Here is a 21,387-nt window from a genome sequence, read left to right as displayed (position 1 = left end):
CTGTGGGGAGTGGGGGGAGTGGAAGATGGGCACTTATAAGTGCGCTTTCTCAACTTTGGTGGAGTTTCTGACAGTGCGTGAGCTTTCCCCGGGCAACACAAGTACATCTCCGAACATGAGAGGTATGATCATTACACTTCTTTATACATTTTAAAATCACAAGTCCAAAACGTGTTTTTCTTTCCTCTGGATTCAGCCTGTCACTCAAATCCAAAATCAACGAGCCGTCAAAAGCCGTAAGAGGCAAATAAATCCTCACCTTTTACCCTGATGTAGCCCACACTCGCCACACAGCGAGATTTGTAATATCAAAAGTGAAGGATATGGGCTTGTGTACACCTGTTGGTGTGGTGCGCCTAAATAACATGCCCACCCAGAAATAAGCTCAGGTTGATTTCCCAGCTGCTCGCGATGAAATGACGAACGACGGGCATTATTGCAGGGAGAAGGGATGGAAAGATTGTCGTTCGTTTCCATGTGCTTGTTTATCGCAAAATGCTGGATGTGAATTTGGTGAGGAAATTGGTTTCTATGCGCAGCCTGCAGAGTGCATATGAATTAGAGGCTTGTTGTGTGTTTTTTTTTTTTTTTTTATCCCTGTCTTACAGTTGCTCCCAATTATCCTTTAATGGACCCATATGCAAATGTTTCATAAAAGTCATTTATAATTGCTGCATGACATTTAGTGCAATTTCTCTGTTGTGTGTAAGTTTTGCACAACTTACCCATGTGGGTGGGCAGTCTAAAACACTGGTTCTCTGCGTGGGGTCTGTTAAAGTGGGCAGATAGTTAAGAATCCTTAATAGCAGCGGTTGGCTTAGCGGGTAAAGAAATTGTCCTGTAACAAGAAAAGGTTGACGGTTCGAATCCCAAACAACCAAGGTGCCACTGAGCAAGGTTCCGTCCCGACACACTGCTCCCCGGGCGCCTGTCATGGCTGCCCACTGCTCAACAAGGGTGATGGTTAAACGCAGAGGACAGATTTCGTTGTGTCACCGTGTGGTGTGCTGCAGTGTTTCACAATGACAATCATTTCACTTTCACTTTCCACACCACCTACACAACACACAACTCATCTGCTCACTATCAAAATGTTGAAAATGTACATTCACCGTGCAGTTCTCTTGAAATGGATTTAAAAGGTTCTGCTATTTTTTGTTAATATTAAGGCTATCAAAAAACTAACAAATGAATCACTTGATTGGAAATGTTCATTGAATTGAATTAATTGAAATTCCTTGGCCTAAGGGCCATTTTGGAGATGCTGAGGAAAAGTGCACAGAAATATTTTCATTTTTAGGGTGGAACGTGCTACAGCTGGGGATTTCTAAATATCCCATCTGCACTGTGGTCTGCCATCTCCAGGCTGGCACGTCTAGGAAGACGACCACCTCGTTTGTCGGGAAATGCTTTGGGAAAGCTGCCCATCGTCACCACAGCAACTCCTGATGTCACTGGGGACCTTAGGAAGCTTCATTTGAAACCTAATGAAACCAGCATATCCTTCAATACATGCCGTTCTCTCAGCAACACTGGACTTTTTGTGGGCGAAAAGTAGTGGATGGCTGACTCAACACTTCCTCGTCCTCCCATAACGCAAAAAAATGGCATGGAAAGAAACCATTACCTGGTAACAAATGTGGTGTGAGAAAGAAGGAGAAGGGACATCAGGCCTGTAAGTAGCTGACATGCAGGTGGCCAAGTCTGCTGGTGAGAAATAAGAGCAAAAGCATTTATTGTCTTCTCTGCCTTTTACCCTCAAGCCCCACTCAAGTGTAAATCGATACGGTCTGTTGCCTTTAGCTGGATGGACAGTCTGTCTGTCAGCTCCATGATGTGATTTGAGGAAACAGGCTTCAGAGGTAGACATCTGTTGTCCCACTTTTACAAATAGACGTTTCTCATTGTTATGGCACTAAAGATTGTATACGTGCATGCACTACTTACCAGTTAGTATCCAACGCTACTGTAAAAGAAGGAAACGCTCTAAACCATGATGTCTAATGTGTAATTAAGACTGATGACTTTAAAATATCTATTTTGAAGTGATCAACATTTGACAAATCTCCCATCTTTGAAGGTGCCAAATGCCTAAATATATGCTTTAATTTGCATAAACAAGCTGTCTGTCATTCATTTTTTAAAGAGGGCAAACCTGCGAGAAGTCGTCTTCTCAGGGAGGCCAAAGGTGCAGGAGTGGGCGTATCGGAAGACGGCCGGATGGAGAAGTAGGTGGGCGGCAGCCCATGTGTCACAGGGCAAGGCTGTCTCCTGGATGGTGGCGGCGTGGAGGACTGGCAACATTTGGGTCAAAGAAGGCAGATGTGGGTAATCCGGGAAGAGGAGCCGTGGGATCAAGGACACAAGCTACGTTCAGGAATGTGCTAGAGACGGCCAGCAGCACCATGGCACCGGGGCTTATATATACTGGTGTTTGACCCCGGCCTCTTCATCTTCTGGGTCAGCGTCGTCCCCTGGAACGACTGCTTCCTATGATATTCCGGATAGGGCCTGGACTTCACAGCTAGCTGCCGTCCATTTCACGGGAAAATGCTTCCAAAGACGGTGCTGGTTAAAAAAGAAAAAAGAGCAATGTTTACTCGTTAATACTTAATACAAGGTTTATTCATTTATTTATGTGCTTGCTTGCTGGTGTTCAAATCCCATGCTGGATTCTGCAGCAGTGAAGAGAATGGGAAAGTGTCTTGTCTGAAGTACCCACAGGGCCATGTGAATAACAACATGCCTTTTTTTTTTCTTTTTTTTTTTTTATCCAATGGCAGCGTTTTTTGCCGCTTCCATTTGCCACTCTTCCTGTTTGACTCCCTAACAAACCCAAGGACAGACATCTCCGTTTTGAAGACGCTGACGGAAAGTGCACAAAAAATATTTTCATTTTGAGGGTGGAACATGCTACAGCTCGTCTGCACTGTGGTCTGCCGTCTCCAGGAAGATGACCACCTTGTTCGTCGGGAAATGTTTTTGGAAAAGCCTTGGGAAAGCATCGTCGCCACAGCAACTCCTAATGTCACTGGGGAACTTAGGAAGCTTCATTTGAAACCTAATGAAAGCTGCATATCCCCCAACACACGCCGTTCTCTCAGCAACACTGGACTTTCGTGGGCGAAAAAGTAGTGGTTGGCTGACTCGACGATTCCTCGCCCTTCCATAATGATAAAAAAGATGGCATGGAAAGAAAGCATTAACTGGGAACACATGTGGGGTGAGAAAGAAGGAGAAGGGACATCAGGCTTTTTGTAAGCAGCTGACATGCAGGTGGCCAAGTCTGCTGGTGAAGGGCGAGAGCAAGAGAATTTATTGTCTTCTCTGTCTTTTACCCTGAAGCTCCACTCAAGAAGAGTAAACTAAAACTAAACCAAAGTGAAGAGTGGACTCCAATGGACCTTTACCACTGCACGTTACTGGCTGACCTTGGCTCAACATTAACGTCTGTTTTTTTTGTACACATGACAGACAGATGCTGCAGACAACAGGCAAAAATGGTGATACTAAGGCTTTTACTGAAAGAATATCAAAATACAGTTTTAACATAAAAAGTGCTATTACTTTCAAAAGATTACAGTCATTCAGAAATGTCCTTGTTGTTGTGTGTTCTTCCAGGATTCTCCAGCTCCCCTCACCGTCCAACAAAATGTACATTAAACTGAAAGTGAAGTGATTGTCTAGTGTGAAACACTGCAGCACAGCACACGATGACATAACAAAATGTGTCCTCTGCTTTTAACCATCACTCTTGGTGAGCAGTGTGTGGGGACGGTGCTTTGTTCAGTGGCACCTTGGCAGTTGGGGTATTCAAACTAACAAATTCCACTGTGCACACAGTGGAATTTGTCCTCTGCAGTTCACCCATCACCCTGAGTGAGCAGTGGGCAGCCATGACAGGCGCCCGGAGAGCAGTGTGTGGGGACGGTGCTCTGCTCAGTGGCACCTTGGCAGATCGGGATTCGAACTGGCAACCTTCTGACTGGCAACCGACTTCCTTACCTGCTAAACCACAACTGCCCCAACAAAGAGTTTTGTCATCTCTGGGTGGGCTAACCAACATTTCGGTTAATAGCTGAACTTACCGATTCTGCCACAGAAGCTAAACAAGGTGAGTAAATTAAGTGAACTGCCGGCTCTTCCGTAGAGGTGTGTGTGTGTGTGTGTGTGTGTGTGTGTGTGTGTGTTTGTTATGTGGTGGGCTGGAGCCCAACCCTGGGTGACTCCGCCCTGTGACCAGTGTCTCAGGGTGGGCTGCTACCCTGAATAAGACTGAGGTTATGGAAAGTGAATGAAGGAGTGAGTGAGAGAAAAAAAAAAAAAAAAAACTCTGACACTGAAGTTTAAAAAATACTAATGTGGTCTGCTGATGCATTATATACTGTAAAGAAAAAAAATCTGTTTTAATGCTTCTTTAGTCAGTGCGCTAGTTGACTAGAGTCAAGATGAGGAGGTGAGAAAGGGTCGGCGATCAATGAGGAACAGCATGCTAGCATATGATGTTCTCTGCATGTGTGTCTGCCTCTGTGGAGTAGGTCCAGCCCCCACTAACACCGCCACTAATTCTTGTGTGGCCGGATCGATATTACTCTTGAGTCGTGTTTGCTGCTGGACACCTGTGTCCCGAGGGACCGAGCACTAATGTATCATACCCTGTCATGTCCCTCGCTCGCCTGACCGTAGTCAATTATGGATGGAGGCCCGGCGCGCATCTGCAGTTCACCGCGCCTCACTCGCTTACCATCTCCACCGTAATTATGCCGCAGGTCAGTAATAAAAAAATACAGGAGGCGAGAAAAAAAAACAAAGAAAATGGCAAAAAAAAAAAAACTGAAAGGCAAAGTGGTGGAAAGGGCGGGTGAGAGCGAGACTCCGCAAATCACAAAAGCGATCGCTCTCAAATGTCAGGAAAAATGGGGGACCTCTTTAAGCACGCTGCTCTCAGGAGCTCTGGGATATAAAAAGAACGCAACACGGGGCAGGGGGGGGGGAATAAATACCTCAATTACACCCTGCTTGAGACCCGTTGATAATGTCACCTGGCCCACGGCGCAGCACGGGGCCACCCGTCAAACGCGATCGCGTCCAATTTACGCCCGGCATCCTGTACCCCGCTGATTCGGCGCGCAGGTACAATGCAGGTGCATTGTACCTTGGTACCCCCCAACGCTGGCCCGTAAACACGCGGGCACGCAAACCACGTGGCGCCGATGTGCAATGGAGGCTTTGTGAGACGCATAAACCCAGCGGCACTGCACCGGGTATGATGGACCCATTTGTGATGCATCAGTCGCCGGGGGCGGATTTTAAACGGCCCGAGGTCCCAAAGTGCGACAAAGTCCCCCCCCCCTCCCCGGAAAAATCCAGGGAGGGAAACGCTCCCCGCGGAGTCGATGGCAGGCTGCCGCGACTAAGCAGTGCCGGGACGGCCGACGAACAGAGCGATGGGGCAATAAACTTAAGAGCAAGCCGGCGAGAGGCTGGCAGTGGAACCGGCCGGGGTGGAGGAGGGGAGATGGATGTTCGGCCGGCTCTCTCTGGGTTGTGTAATATCTTTCAAGTGGCAGGCGGCAGCCATTAGCCGTTTGTCTTCCTGAGAAACGCCCTGTCAGGATGGCCAAAGGAATTCCGAATTAATGTCACTCCCCCCTCATTTTTGGGTAAAAAAAAACCCGCGTGATGACAAACTGCCAGCTTTTAATTTTTATTGGTAATATTGTTAGTAATATTGTTTTTTGGGGGGATTTTATTTTTAAGTGTAGTGGGTGGGGGGCAGTTTTATTTAGTCCTGGCTGGCACCATCCAGATCAGCTTACGCGCAAGTGGACTCTTTTTGCTGTGTCCTAACTCCTTCAATAATTAAAGCTGATTGGTGCTTCTAGAGACCTCTTCTGATGAGCAAATCCTGAAGACGCTCTAAACTTTTTGTCTCAAACCCATTCTGTAAAACAGGACCTGTCATGTGTATTAGGGACAAAATGCCGGAAAATTGCAGATAAATGTAAATGTCCACAGGAAGGATGCAAGTTGTGATACTAATTTAAAGGAATTTCGTAGAAAAATCTCAGAACGGTGCTCATGTATACCATGAGCCTCTTCCCATCACCCCCTTAAACTAAACATGACCCCTTTCAAATGTGGCTTTTTTGGAAAAGCATATCTTTGGTTTTATCAAAGCTCAACAGGAACCAAAGTTACTGTGGACTATTTTCTTTTCATACAGCAACCACAAACCTCCGTGTATATTTTGGTACAGACTTTTGCTTGTATCTTTTTGCTATGGTAAAAATAAAAGTGTAATGTAAAAGCTTAGGTGTCCCTACCACCAAATACTGTGTGCATTGGTGCCACTTGTTCAGTGTGGGTGATTAAAATAGGTGATTACATAGCAGACATTGTTTCATGCTTTATTCTTTTTGATTATTAAAATGTCACATTTAAATAAATGTTGAGTGCTTGCGCCAGATCCTTTCTTCATTCTCGTGGCATGAGACACAGATCCACTTTTTTTTCAAGGTTTTATTGTTTAGATTGTGAAAAAGGGGGCATCTTAAGGGAAAGGGTGCCCCCCCTTTCCAAATGAATAAAAAAGCTTGGACTAAATGGAATGGGGTGTACAGAGGCTGCTTTTGTAGAGAGTCAAGCGTTTTGTTTTGCACACCTGTGCATCAGACAGCTCCTTATTTTAGTGTTTCCATTGGAGACCCCTTTTCCAGTCCTTTGACTCTGAACAGTAAATGCCATCAGTTTGCAGGAACAGGAATTAAGTGATGTGTCATAACTCCAACAAGAGTCAGGCGTGTGACACCACAGGAGATTAAAAGTGTGTGTTTTATATGTGCCCCCCCCCCGGGACTCTGTCTCGTCGTGGGTTGACACAACTGTGTTTACATTGGAACGAGCGCCGTGTCTGCGCTCAGCACCACTGTCACTCACGCTTTACGGGCAAATAAATCTTGAGCACTTCCAGAGGAAAAGCCCTCAAAAGCCATTACACAAACCACCTTAGCCGTGCATGTCACCCTACTTGATCAAACTATGTGATTGATTCTTTAATCAGACCCTGATTACGTTGGAAACCTCCAGAGGAAGCAGTTTAAAAGTATAAAAAATGCATCTAGGAGAAAAAATCAATAGAAGCCTTGTGAACATAATATCAAATGATGGCAAGAGGCAGAGTTTTTTTTTTTTTTTTTGTCCTTTCTCCTTGCTGGGCTCTATTTTTAATTCATGGTTAAAACATGAGCATAAATGCACTGGATATAAAAAAAATGAAAAGAAATACATAGTCATGAATTGTTAACAAATGAACAAAAAACGCTCATTGCATAAATGATCACCACCTTCACTCAGACCACACGTTTTAAAAAGGAATCTGCAAAATGAAAGAAAACGAAAACAAGTAATGAGGGGATGAGGAACATTCGGTACTATTCAAAATCATCTGTACAAAAAGAGCCAGACAGACATTGAGCATCCCCTGGGGCACCATTAAGTCCATCATAGAGGAAATACAGAAAATATGGCATGACTTGAAACATGCTTAGGGAAGGTCATCCTCAAATACCAATGTTCTTCAGAGAGTCTTCATGAATCTTCTCTCTGTGAGATCGTATGTGGGAGTAATAGCCTGGTGCCTCACACGAAGTCATTGTTGTAGAATACCATGTCCTAGCACATGGATACCAGCATACAATTCATCATTAATTGCCAGGAACACAAGGCAGGGAGGGAAGCAGGATGCAAACACACAGTGAGTTTTATAAATAATAAATATGGCACAGGGGCATCACACTGACATGACACGTGACAAAAATAAAAAGACACATAACCGGTTAAGGATGGGACACAGCAAGGTTACATTCAAACTAATCAAGGCAATCAGGAAACACAGGACAAGGCAAACATGAAGTCCTGGTCCGGAGTACTGGGAAATGTATGGATCGTGACAGTACTTGCCCCCAGTCTACCACACCATGGGGCCACAAGAATAACAGGGAGCAGCAAACATGTGAGAAGTGGCGGTGAACCAGGGCCTAGTCCAATAACCAACATCCGTCTGGGCTGATTCTTGTGCCCTACTGATTCGTCCAGTCATTATTCCAAACCCCGATGGGCTGATGGCTCCTCCACTCCATTACCCCACCCAGAATCCATGAGGTAAATGCTGAGATCTTGCCAGGCGCCAAGGACCATGCGTGACCCCCCAAGTAAACAGGGACAGTCCAGGGTCTAAGGAAGGGAACCGGTGATTTTGCAACTGACTGGCAGTGTCGGCTGTGTCCAGTCAGTGGTTCGGTCATTCTGTCAGGAACACAAGGCATAGAAGGAAGGAGAACGCAAACACACGGCTCACACCCAAGGTAAGAGGACAAGACACAGCAAGTGTGAATGTATATTAATCCTAAGACATCGAAGCAGTCAGGAAACAGTAGCAGGAGTAGCGGGATCATGATATTAATGTCATATATACTATATATACAATGTCAAATATACTATGAAGGCAAGCCTAGAGATGAACAAAGAAAGAGTTTAGAGCAGATTCAGGTGGCACATCTTGAGCATTTACTCTATTTTCACACATGCTGAGGACAGGAGGTGCCTGGGTCTGGACGGGACTTCACTTAACAGTATGAGAGTGGATGTCAGGCATGACCAGCTGAAAATATTTAAATGCGCACAGACACATGCATTCGACAGCATTTTTTGCTGTAAAGAATTTATTTATTTATTTATTTAATTTGTAAGAACCGCTATGAAATACACAAATATCCATAACTTTTGCACATCATTTGCTGAGTGATTTTAATGAGTGATAGCATAGTTACATTCTAATTTCATTATGTAACAAATACCATGTGGCTCTGCTGTTTTTATGCTTACTTCCATTCTTTAGTGACCTTTTCCGGGCTTCCTTCACTTTCAGAATCAGCCTGTACACTGTCTCTCTCTCTCTGGGGAAAATGTGTATAAGAATGCTGCGAAATGGGTTTCCAGCATCCTCACCTAGACGATGCTGTCTGCTAATGGACTACTTGTAAGGAACAGGCCTGTTTACTGGAGCCCTTCCTGTTATTTTTTTTTTTTTCTTTTGCTGTGCTCCTGTGCGATAGGGAAGCATGATGAAGTTCTAAAATCGTGTGTATCTTGCAGCTCTAATTCTTTGAGAAGTTCAAAAAACGCTGACTGACAGCTCAAATCATGTGAGGCAGTGTCACGATCCGGTCCGAAATGGGGGTTACTCCGGTCCAGGATCCGGACCGGAGTTTCAGCGTTGTCATGTGTAATGTTCCCTAATCGTTTTCACTTGTGTTAATTGTATAAAGCTGCCCTGTTCGTTTCTGTTCGCTGTCATGTCTTTAACGTTTTGTTCAATGTTCACCAGTGTCTACGTCTCGGATGTCTCCCCTGTCTTGTGCTTCACAAATTAAACCCCGGTTTCGTGATGTCAGGTGAAAGCGTCCTTCATTCCACGTCTTCTCGTCACTCTTCGTCCTCCTCTCCGTTCACCCGCCGCGTCATGCCCGCATGGACGTGACAGACAGAGGAAAAAATAAAAAAAAGTATAATTAGGATAAATTTAGAAAGTGCCTACAGTTCACTCTTCACTGCCAAAAGTTTGTTGCTGCTAAAAAATTCACACTTATTTATTGGTAACTTTCCGAATTATTATATCAGCAATTCCAAAATCAACAATTCTCCTCAAATTAGCAGTGAATATTCTCTGTTAAGGAGACTGTGCCGTAACTACTTTTTTTTCCTTCTTCTACTCCCGTTGAGGATTGATACAGTGGATCAACCAATCTGGTTGTCGACAATATCGACATTGCAAACCTTTTATGCCGGATGCACTTCCTGATGCAGTCTGTACTGTAACTAAGCTTCTCCACTGTTCTTTTTGATCCTGCGACCTCACACGCTCCAAACATCTCTGATTCGTTAAGTGTCTTGCTCAGGGACACAATGGTAGTAAGTGCGGTTTGAACCTGGGTGGTCTGGTTCATAGGCGAGTGTGTTACCCACTAGGCTACTACCACCCTGGTACCACCTACCACCCTATTTGAAGCCAGTCTGGTTAAGACAAATACAAATGAGCAGGACAGCTCAGTATACAAGGCCTTCAGACAATTCTTGACGAACATTAATCTGAAATAATAACATTGCAACCTCATTTTCACCTTTGCAGAAAGTCAATCATGAGTTCTGACATGGAAATTTTCAACACGCCTAAAACTAGTGTAAGAATGGACATCGCGGGAGCCTGCTTTGTCTTGCATAACAGATGTCTGCAGGGGGAAGTGTAACATTCCTGTGTCGACGGTTGTGGGTGAAGATTCGACACCCTGGTTTTTACATGTCTTTTGTCCGACGTCAACGTGCGAAGTATCAGCCGTCAGGACCGCCCACCCTCTTTGTCTTCACCAAATGGGAGGCGCCGGGGGCGTGACATCAGAAACAACAGGTTCTGATTGGTCAGTGACAACTTCCTGTAGGCCAGTGACAACTTCCTGTAGGCCAGTGACAACTTCCTGTAGGCCAGGGGTATAAAAGTCTGTGCACATATGGAAAAAGGGTCTGAGCTATCTTGCTCAGGGGGGTTTTCCCTCGGAAGCCGGAAGGCTTCTGGGACTTTTATCTTCCCTTCTCTTTCTCTTCTCCCTCTTTACTCTTTCTTCTCATGTTTACTTTCTCTATAACCTTGGTACCTTTTTATATTCAATATTCACATGTAACTACAATAATTATTTACCGGTGTTAATAAATTAGAAACTGTTCATTTTTAACCTCTGTTGTGCCATGCCTCTTTCTGCCAGGTAACATCAAATTGGAGTGGTTGAATACAGTGCTTTGTGTGGAGGGAGAAAGAGTTTTTTCTACACACTCTATTCTCTTCTCCAACACCACATGGTCTTCATGGCCTTTTTTACAAATGGTGATCCCGACGTGATACCTTTGCTCGGATGTGGATCTGTGACCGTAAGTCTCTTTTATCTGAATTTTACTGCATAGGGAGGAATAGAATCTATGTGCTTTAATTTAAATAAAAAGGATCTACATATCCTAAAAAGCCCGGGACCGTAGAAACCGAGGCATTTCTAAATCCAGATCCAGTCCGACAAGGTATAAAATGAACATTGACTAATTACTGTATCACTTACAATGTGGCATGTAGATATGGCTGGCACAATAGATGAACCCACAAACCAAACTGTAACCAGTAATAACCAGGATTTGTGACATTTTAGATTACTGGTATTACATTGAACATCATAAACCATGTCCCACGGTGAACAATTTGATAATAACTGATCAGGGATTGGAAATTGCACTGTTAAACTTAAATGTTTTTATTTTAAATTCATGTTCAGTATGATCAACATGTTTAGGATCAGAATTTAAATTTATGTGAAACTGTTTCTCTCTCTGAACACCTCAACAATGCCATAATCTCAAATAATAGCTTTTAGTGATAAAGGTGTAATTCTCTAATCACATGGCAACAAGCGGGATTTTATTTGTGTTTATTTTTCCGGCCACTGTTGTTGATTGAACTTCGTTAGCCGGTGCAAATCCGCAGAGTTATGAATTCCCTGATAAAGGTGTAATTCTCCAATCACATGGCAACAAGCGGGACTTTTTTATTTATTTGTATTTATTTTTCCGGCCACTGTTGTTGATTAGACTTGATAAGCCAGTGCAAATCTGCGGAGTTATGAATTCCCTGATATCATTTTAAGCCTCCCACTATATTTACATGTTTTTTGCATTACAGTATCTGATCATTGTTGTCATTTGTTTTTCTGGTTTGGTTTTAATGTACGATGAACACTGTTTTTCTACATGCACAATCTGTATGCAAACCTCATCACACTCCAGACAAAGAACCCAACCAAGTGTGAAAAGCCCTGGATCCAGTTGAATATTCTATGTATGCTGCTGTGTTTGATCTATGCCAAGAAGACAGGTTTCCCTACAAGGGTGACCTCAGACGCCTGAGGATCACAAAGGACACAGAACCACAACTATCGGCTACATTTGAATTCCCGACTGACCAGGAAGCAAGCAGATACACAATCATGACCCAATTGTGATCCCCATGGACCCTGAATACTCGAGTGCCCCAGGGGATCAACCGGCCGTCTGTAAGAATGGACATCGCGGGAGCCTGCTTTGTCTTGCATAACAGATGTCTGCAGGGGGAAGTGTAACATTCCTGTGTCGACGGTTGTGGGTGAAGATTCGACACCCTGGTTTTTACATGTCTTTTGTCCGACGTCAACGTGCGAAGTATCAGCCGTCAGGACCGCCCACCCTCTTTGTCTTCACCAAATGGGAGGCGCCGGGGGCGTGACATCAGAAACAACAGGTTCTGATTGGTCAGTGACAACTTCCTGTAGGCCAGTGACAACTTCCTGTAGGCCAGTGACAACTTCCTGTAGGCCAGGGGTATAAAAGTCTGTGCACATATGGAAAAAGGGTCTGAGCTATCTTGCTCAGGGGGGTTTTCCCTCGGAAGCCGGAAGGCTTCTGGGACTTTTATCTTCCCTTCTCTTTCTCTTCTCCCTCTTTACTCTTTCTTCTCATGTTTACTTTCTCTATAACCTTGGTACCTTTTTATATTCAATATTCACATGTAACTACAATAATTATTTACCGGTGTTAATAAATTAGAAACTGTTCATTTTTAACCTCTGTTGTGCCATGCCTCTTTCTGCCAGGTAACATCAAATTGGAGTGGTTGAATACAGTGCTTTGTGTGGAGGGAGAAAGAGTTTTTTCTACACACTCTATTCTCTTCTCCAACACCACCTGGTCTTCATGGCCTTTTTTACACTAGGATGAAACTCATGATTGACTTTGTGCAAAAGTGAAAATGAGGTTGCAATGTTATTACTTGATTCTTTGTTAAACCTTGCCTGAGTTTGACCCTTAACACCATGGATGTAATTATTGTGTTTTTAGCATAATAGGACAAATGGAATCAACAGGAAAATGTGTGCGTTACGTGGGTTATGTAAACATTAGCAAAATTAAACGCAATTGCATTCATGTATGCATGTGCACATTCTATTCATTAGATCCAGCATTAGAACCTGCATTATATTTAACATGCAACACCACATAATATCTTGGAATTAAAAAAATAATAATAAAAAATATTAGAGTAAAAGATTGGTGAACCATGCAGTACCGCTGTGTTTATTTCGGATGTTTCATACTCGGGCCTCATGTCATTTTCAGTGACTGCGGAGGCAGTTGTGTGTTTGAGGTTAACTGGAGATCTTGGCGGTACAGAACTCCAGATCACTAGTAGCCACTGATCGTGTCAGATTGGGTTGGCATGGCTGCTTCCCTTTGCTCTTGAGCGGGTCGCAGCAAAAACGTCACCTGTGATAATAGAGGTGACAGTTAGTTGTGGACGGGCTGGCCGCGGTGTTATTTTAGATTAGTCTCAGTGCCATTTTCTGCTTCTGGCCCATGTTCGTCGCCCTTCTTCTGAGAATGAGGGGGGGTTCAGTTTAGGGTGGTGGTTGCTGTAGCCACGGAGTCACGCCGCCTGTGTCAGCATCATGTTTAGATGCTGTTCCTGCTCATCGCCTCTCTGTATGGATTTCCCCTGTGGCCTTGTCACTCTAATTAGGTGACAGACGGCAGCAAACAATATCTCTCATTACCAGACAGTGGCATGGCCTATAAAACTGAGCCAAGCAGACAGCCCACTAGTGTACACACATACACACACCCCAAAAAAAAAATAAAAAAATAAAAATACACACTTACATACATGGACACACCCGTACAATTACCGAGGACATTGCTGGAGTGGTAGTATTTTTACCAATTATTATACACTCTATCTGCCAATTTTGCCCTCACCCTTATTTCACGCTATTCTGGGGTGCGGAATATTTCTGCCACTCTCCGTCCGCTGCTGTTCCTGCATCAGATGACTGAGGTATATTATTTTGGCAGAAGATTTTTTTTTTTTATTTTAAACAAATGGTTTCAGTAATTTATTCCATCGCAGTGTCTATCAAAATCATGTCCAGGAATGCATTAAGTGCTCAGCCATAATAGGAACAGGTTTATTGGACCTTCATGATAAACATGTTCAAAGGCACCAATGAGCACACGTTGCCGCGGTGAGATTTTGTCATGATCCGGTCCGAAATGGGGGTTAGTCCGGTCCGGGATCCGGACCGGAGTTTAATTGTTGTCATGCGTAATGTTCCCTAATCGTTTTCACCTGTGTTAATTGTATAAAGCTGCCCTGTTCGTTTCTGTTCGCGGTCAGGTCTTTCTGTCACGTCCATGCGGACATGACGCGGCGGGTGAACGGAGAGGATGACGAGGAGTGACGAGGAACGAAAAATGAAGGACGGTTTCACCTGACATCACGAAACAGGGGTTTTAATGGTGAATCACAAGACAGGGGAGACATCCGAGACGTAGACACTGGTGAACACGGAACATAACGTTAAAGACCTGACAGCGAACAGAAACGAACAGGGCAGCTTTATACAATTAACACAGGTGAAAACGATTAGGGAACATTACACATGACAACAATGAAACCCGGACCGGAGTAACCCCCATTTCGGACCGGATCGTGACAGATTTATTGTCATTCGGAATGTGCATGATTAGGTGCCTCATGATTAAGAGCATGTAGCATATCACAGGTGTATTTTGTGTGTGAGTGTATTTGCGCATACCTACCAAGTCTACAAAGCAGGCGTGGGCTGTTTGGAGCGCGATTGTGTAACGCTGTGCCGCTGCAAGATAAATTCTCAACGCCTCGCCGCTGCTCCACAGTTCCATGCAGATGAGGTTTCGGTGGAACACTTAAGAGAGGGATGCATAAACACTCCAGTAGCGGACGGCTCCTCCTTAATGGACACTCTGGCCTGTGGACACATAAATTGAACAGAATGCATGACAAAACATTCAGTGCACTTTCCCTGACCGTGGCCTGAGAGAACCTTTTTAAAAAGCTCCATTGATGTGCACTTGTTTCATCATCAAAGACATGTTGAATGAGCGCCCTTCTCTGGGGTGTTAATTGAATGGTAATTAAACATGGGAGAATCACAATAAACCCCCATGTTCCAAGAAACTCACTACTAAAGAGAGGAAGTGGAAGTATGGCATGATGAGAAGCTCACTGTTGAATCACATAGATCTTTGCTAATGGACGTTTATTTTTCCAAATATAGTCTTCAGTTTTGCCTGCATATTTACACTACAGAGATGACTTTATTTTTGCTTAAAGAATGAGTATACCAATCTATTTTCAACCTGTTATAGTCTAGAATAACATTATTTAACCACAAAGGCTCAAAGTATTGGTATTTAGTGCATTGACCTTCAATATGCATGCTTGAAAAGATGATGGGAGGGTTTGGCCATAAGCTATTTCTATAAAATGCTGAAAAGGACGCAGTGATTTTGTAAATTTCAATGAAACTTGTTCATGAACCTTCACAACCATTTAATTATATTGTAACAACCATATGGAAATCATGTGAAGGTAAATTGTTTTTAATACACAACTTACATTCCAGATCTAATATTGAATAAAAATAAATAAATAAACGTTTGACATGGTACAACTATGCTGGATGCCCTTCCTGATGAATTCCTCCCAATTTACTAAAACATATATTAATGTATTTATTAATAGGACATAAGCAATAGTACATTGGTGTTTGATATTCAGGTAAACTTTGGGTACATAAATTAACATGCTATGGATAGAAGTCTTTCCATTCAATGTGCCTGCCTGCCCTAAGAAGGTATATTTCATTTTTTTTTTTTGCTTATATGTACACCAAACATGACTGTTGTTATGTACGAGAGAAGCAGATAAACTTCTTGACGTAAGTGGACTCTGCTAGAATGGGAGTCTGACTTACTTTGGCAAAGACCAATGTTTTCTGGGTCAGAACATTGCTAAAACAGCAAGATTTTTGGGAATGTTCCTAGTATTTAGAGAAAGGTATCTACCAGGAGGTTGTCATAGGAAACAGAGCCAGCCATTTTAACAACAGGTTTAGTGGCGTCCACAGCTCATAATGAATATGATTAGTGAAGGACATCCTGTCAGATCCCATCTCACGGAAGAGTTATTTTGGAACAAATTGACGATCAATTTACGAAATTAAATAGAAATGCTGGTGTGGACATCAGACCTAGAAAGCGGTCTGGTCTGATGAATCACATTTTCCTTTGGATCATTATCTGGAGAACAGATGGACAATGGGAAGAAGGCAAAAGCAGGACTAAGTTATGGGACATGTTCTGCTGGCAAAGTATGGGTCATGTACCCATGGGGATGTTCAGGAAATGTTTGAGGAACCTGGCACAAAGCTCAAGGTGCTGACTTTTCTCCAAATTCTGCAAATCTGAATGCAGTTGCACATCTGAGGGATGTGCCAATATCTTTATTTACAATGTCTTAAGATAGGTTTGAATGTTTGACATTGTGCGTGTGTGTGTGTGTTTGGTTGGAAGAAGTCTCAGGGTTCACGCGCCCTTCACACTCTGTCCGGGTAAAGGCATAATTTGCTCTGACAGCCCTCGGACTGTGTGTCCAATGCATCGGCGGATGATGGACATGCTCGTCCCTTCGCCATGCTGGGCATAAACAAACATTAATGACCATGATTCCGAGCGATGTAATTTCCTGCCATTAACCTCATGGCAGAGGAAGGTCTGTTTATAAGATGTGCCACAATTCTAATCCCTGCAGGCTGCCGGGCCCTGGACCGCCGGAAGAGCTCCTTTTCACCCTGCGCTGCCCTCAGTGGCAGGAAGCATCACAGTCCTCGAATTAAGCAGCTATGTTGAGTTTTGTTAAAGAGTATGGTGTGGGGGAATAAGGCTGTGTGTGAAGACTTTTTTTTTTCTCAGATCAGACAGATGTGACACATTGAAAATATATATTTTTTTCGGAAAAAAACTGGGTTTGACCCCATTATGTGCTGTCTAACACCCATTTTGGTGAAGCATGCATCTTGGACAATAGGTATGGACACATGATCCAAAGAGTCAAATAATAAGAGGAAAAAAAGAGAAGAAAGAAGAAAATGAGGAAAAAACAACTGCGTTACCTGGCAGATGAAAGCCCAGGCTGCTCTCCCCCGCGCTATAACACTTGTCCTTGGTCGTCTCAATTGTGCGTGCGGTGAAAAGACGTGACACAAAAGTAGAGGAACATTGGAGGCATTCGCTAACCTTCCTCCCCTTTCTCTCTTTTAAACGTGTCGCTTCCTTCTCGGCCCAGGAACCGGTTCTCCAATGTTCGTTTTAATCCCGCGACCTCGCACGCTCCAAACATCTCTGATTCATTGCCCAGCCTGAAAGGGCCGGGTCCTGAATTTGTAAAAAGACAAATTTAAAAAGAATTGTGGCGATATGGCCGTGCGGCGCATCACAAAAGAAGTGCTTTTCACTGTCGCTCAAGGGGCCTTCAAGTGCCCGGCAGCACCCTCGACCTCCTTAACAGAGATGATATTTGCAGATGCTCACACCGAATGGGAAAAAAATAAATAAAAAAAAATTGCGGGTTGCCCGCCGTTCCTGTGCCGCGCTCCCCGTTTTTTTTTTTGAATCGGAGATAATAGAGTTCTTTGCTTGCCGGGTGTGTGATAATATGTGAAAATGGCCGCGCTTTCAGAAGGACACACGCATTAACGGGAGCAAAACAGACCACGCGGCTGTCAGACAAGCCTCTTAGCACGAGCCGACACAATTACCCAACCAAAGAGACACCATTACACTCTTATGAGCAATTATTGCCACGAATTAGACCATTTCTTGGTAAAAAAAAAAGAGAAAAAGGCAGGGACTTAGACAACAAAATGAGAGCAACGCACTTTTTTTCCCTTTCTTCATCTATCATTTAATCAATTTGTTAAGCTCCATGTTTTTTAAGGTGAAAGTGAAGAACAGCATTAAGTCTGTGAGTGACTGGCCTTGCCAAACTAGGGGACTTAATTTGACAATATACAGAAGTTTTTTCCAACTCACTTTGGACTGTTCGGCAACTTCCTGGTGGCGTGTTGAACGTTTTCTCACCGTGAGCAGTGTCATGAGACATTGGAGCTTTGTTAAACGATGTTGCGCTGGACATATCACAGCAACATATTGGGTGCATTAGACAGTGGAATGGATTCTAGCTCCCTGGACCAGGCTGTGAAGCTACAGGACATGTTTTTGCTGTTCAAACTTTTCAAGGCATATCTGAATTTCAAATGAACAATTATAAAACATCTGACATTTATGTATGATTAAAAATCATCCCATGATTTACATTACCTGTATTCATAGTCTGCGGTTAACTGCTTTGATTAGTTAGCACTTTTTTTTTTCACTTTACGCTTCGCGTCAGATGGTAAAATAGGACCTCAGTTGTCTTTTTGTCAGAGGGAAAGAGAGAGATTTATCCCCTCCTCCACCCACTCCTCCATTCCGTCAGTGTTCTGGTGGCATACGGGCCTCCGGGCCCTGTGTGTGACCTTAATGGGTGCAGCATATGCCACGTGTAATCTGCTTTTCCCATTCAGCCGGGACGCAGACTACAGACGAGCACTGAGAGAGGGAGACTCCACCCACAGTGGATTTCTTCAGTGTTAAACCAGAATCTGGGTCAGGCTTAAGTGTCCACATCACTTGACATAAGACCTCAAAATGCATGTTCATTGCACTGTGACATTTTAAGAATTTATGAACGTCATGCAGATGGTCGCAGCATTTGTGTCAGTTCAAATTTGTTATAATTAAGATTGCAAGGATATGTTGTAGAAAATTGTACCAGGCCCCTTAACTTTAGAAGGACACTGCAAAAAATATGTCCTTATGTTCTGAGCCAAACCCTTTAATGACTGTGATTTTACTTAATTTTATGGGTTGTTGGTGGTTGTATCTTTTCATTCTGACTTGTTTCACAGACAAACTAGGAGAGTCGGTTTATTTAATTTTAGTAAACATTGAATTTAATATATTTTATGTGAAGGTCTAAATTGACTACAATTTAAAAATAACCCACCTTGACATACTTCTAGTACCTTTTTAGTTATTTTTAAGTTTGAATTTATTTGTGATTATATATGTTTTTTTTTTTTTAGAATGATTAATTAATTAGGGCTACACACCGTGTCCATAATAGATTTGACAAATCCTACAAACGCAACCCCAAAAAAAGTCATTTTTACAAAAAAAAAAAAAAAAAAACAGCAACTGAAGGGTCACAGCAGCACAGCTGTTTGTGACTGAATGTCTTCATCCCGTAGGACCTCTGACCCTGCCAGAGGAAAGGGGATTACACTGTCCCACTGGAGACAAAATCTTAATCTGGGGAAAATCCACCACATTAGATACTATTCCCAATTACTCTCAATTCCGTTGGCAGGCGGCCATTTTACATAATGCCGGCATTCGGTGGCATTAAGTCAACATGCATTAAGGTTCTTCTCTCTGCAAGAACTACAAAGAGGCTAATGCAACACACACACACACATTCATACACAGAAGCCGAATTAAGAACTGCTGGACAATTGCTGTTGCTGGCCCATGTCTGCCACCTCTGTTCCGAGTCTCCTGCCCCCGCAGGGGTGGTGGGCGAGTCTCACTGCCCTAAAGGCAAGGCCAAGGCCGGCTGCAAACAACCAGCAGCTGGTCCCCTTAGCCGGTGGGAGTGCAATCTTCTTCTGGGAATTGTAGTCTTAACAGCCTGACCCTTCCAGCTCTGGGGGAGAAAGAGGCTCGGAATTCATTTATAGGTGAGAGACGGCCCTCGCTGCCACCTCTGATGACATAACTCGCGACACGGCCAGCGAGTTGGCGCTGCCCTCGAACAGACGTAACAGTGGCATGAATCAGCTCCGCCCACAGCCCACAAACGCACATTTGAATGAGCCGCATGCCCTTACACAGCGGAAATTGTTTATACGCATCATATTCTCCACTTAGCTCTTTTCACATTACAGTTTGCAGCCTGTCATGTTTCTTTTTTTTTCTTTCCCTTTTTCCCTCTTTCCCTTCTCACACCATCATTTAACCACCCCGCCGCCTATCCTGCCACACTCACCCGAATCAAACCCCCTGCTCTCTTTCTTCCCGCGTGAGACACAAATACAGATTGACAGCCTACAAATTGCTTCAGGACTCGGTAGTAAGGTGTTTCAGGGGGACAGCGTTCTTCTTTTTTTTTTTTTTTTTAAAGCAACCATTTAAATTACAGCTCAGAGCAGATGACGGGTTTAGCCCGTATTGACACCAGCTGGCAAAAAATGCAAAACAAGTTATTCCCTCGACAAATGGGATTTAAAGGTGGGGGGGGGATCTCATTGTTATCTTGGCTTATTTCCATGCAATTTATTTTATTTAATTTTTTTTTATTGCGGCAATAGGTTGGGGAGAATGACACATTCCCGTGGTTCGATGGTGCTGTGTTTATTTCTCTTTTGTTTAGCTTAATAGGTGCAAACTTTTTTCTCTCAATGATTCTCCTGAGGAAAAAAAAAATGCATATGTTCTTTAGAGTTTTATTATCATATTTTTTTCTCTTCAAATCAGATAAAATTAGTTTAAGGAATGTTCTTAAACATCTACAAATGGGTTTGTTAGAACAGTGGAATAATGGAATGTGTTTTGGAATTTAATGACCTACTCACATAACTCCCTCTTTTCTGCCTCACAGGAATTCAGTTATTGTGTGCTGAATGGAATTTTTTGCTTTTTGCACTAAATAAAAACGAACAGTAAAACTAATTTGTTGGCTGCGTTTTCTTCACTTAGTGTCATGATCCGTTCTGGCCGGTGCAACTCCGGGTCCGCAGTTCAGACCGGAGTTTCATGTTCGTCAACTGTAATGTCTCCTAATGTTCACCTGTGTATGAGCGTATAAAGCTATCCTGTTCGTGTCTGTTTGCCGTCGGGTCATTGTTTGGTGACGTTCCCCTTGTCCCTGTCTCGTGACGTCGTGCATATGCGTCCTCCTTCCTTGCCATGTCCAGCCATCGTTGCACTTAGGTTAATGTTCATCTCAGGAAGCTGCTCGTGGTAATGACAATAGTGTACAGTGATCATCAATATGTCCTCTGCCATAGTCTTCACAGCTTCCATAGAGTAGATGTGTTGCACTTGCAATTATCTGACTGGGAAACTGAGAACTTTTCACTTGTCACTAGTGAAAACCAGAAGTAAAAAACCCCTAACACTATTTTGTTCAAATTCAAGCCTCTTTGAGTTTAAAGCAATTCTTTCTGGTTGAAACAAATGGCCTTTTTTAACGGTACATCTCTGCTTGTCCCTGTCAAACCTGTGCATGAGCTTGTCTTGGAGTGCCAGTAAAACTACTGGGGTGGTGCTTTGCTCATG

General features: G+C 43.4%; 1 long non-coding RNA gene across 2 annotated transcripts in view; it reads right to left on the bottom strand.

Annotated features, from left to right (window-relative positions):
* Nucleotides 1–12,697: 12,697 nt before the first annotated feature.
* Nucleotides 12,698–21,387, bottom strand: part of LOC114768381 (uncharacterized) — a 28,832-nt gene continuing 20,142 nt past the window's right edge. For both annotated transcript variants that reach the window (XR_003743042.1, XR_003743043.1), the window contains exons 3-4: nucleotides 14,725–14,912; nucleotides 12,698–13,392 (exon numbers count right to left, since the gene is read on the bottom strand). This is a non-coding gene — a long non-coding RNA (uncharacterized LOC114768381). The remainder of the gene's footprint in view (nucleotides 13,393–14,724; nucleotides 14,913–21,387) is intronic.

The sequence above is a fragment of the Denticeps clupeoides genome, chromosome 18, assembly GCF_900700375.1.
Source record: "Denticeps clupeoides chromosome 18, fDenClu1.1, whole genome shotgun sequence".
NCBI lineage: Eukaryota > Metazoa > Chordata > Actinopteri > Clupeiformes > Denticipitidae > Denticeps > Denticeps clupeoides.
The sequence above is the reverse complement of the archived record's forward strand: the minus strand, read 5'-3'. Positions and strand labels throughout refer to the sequence as shown.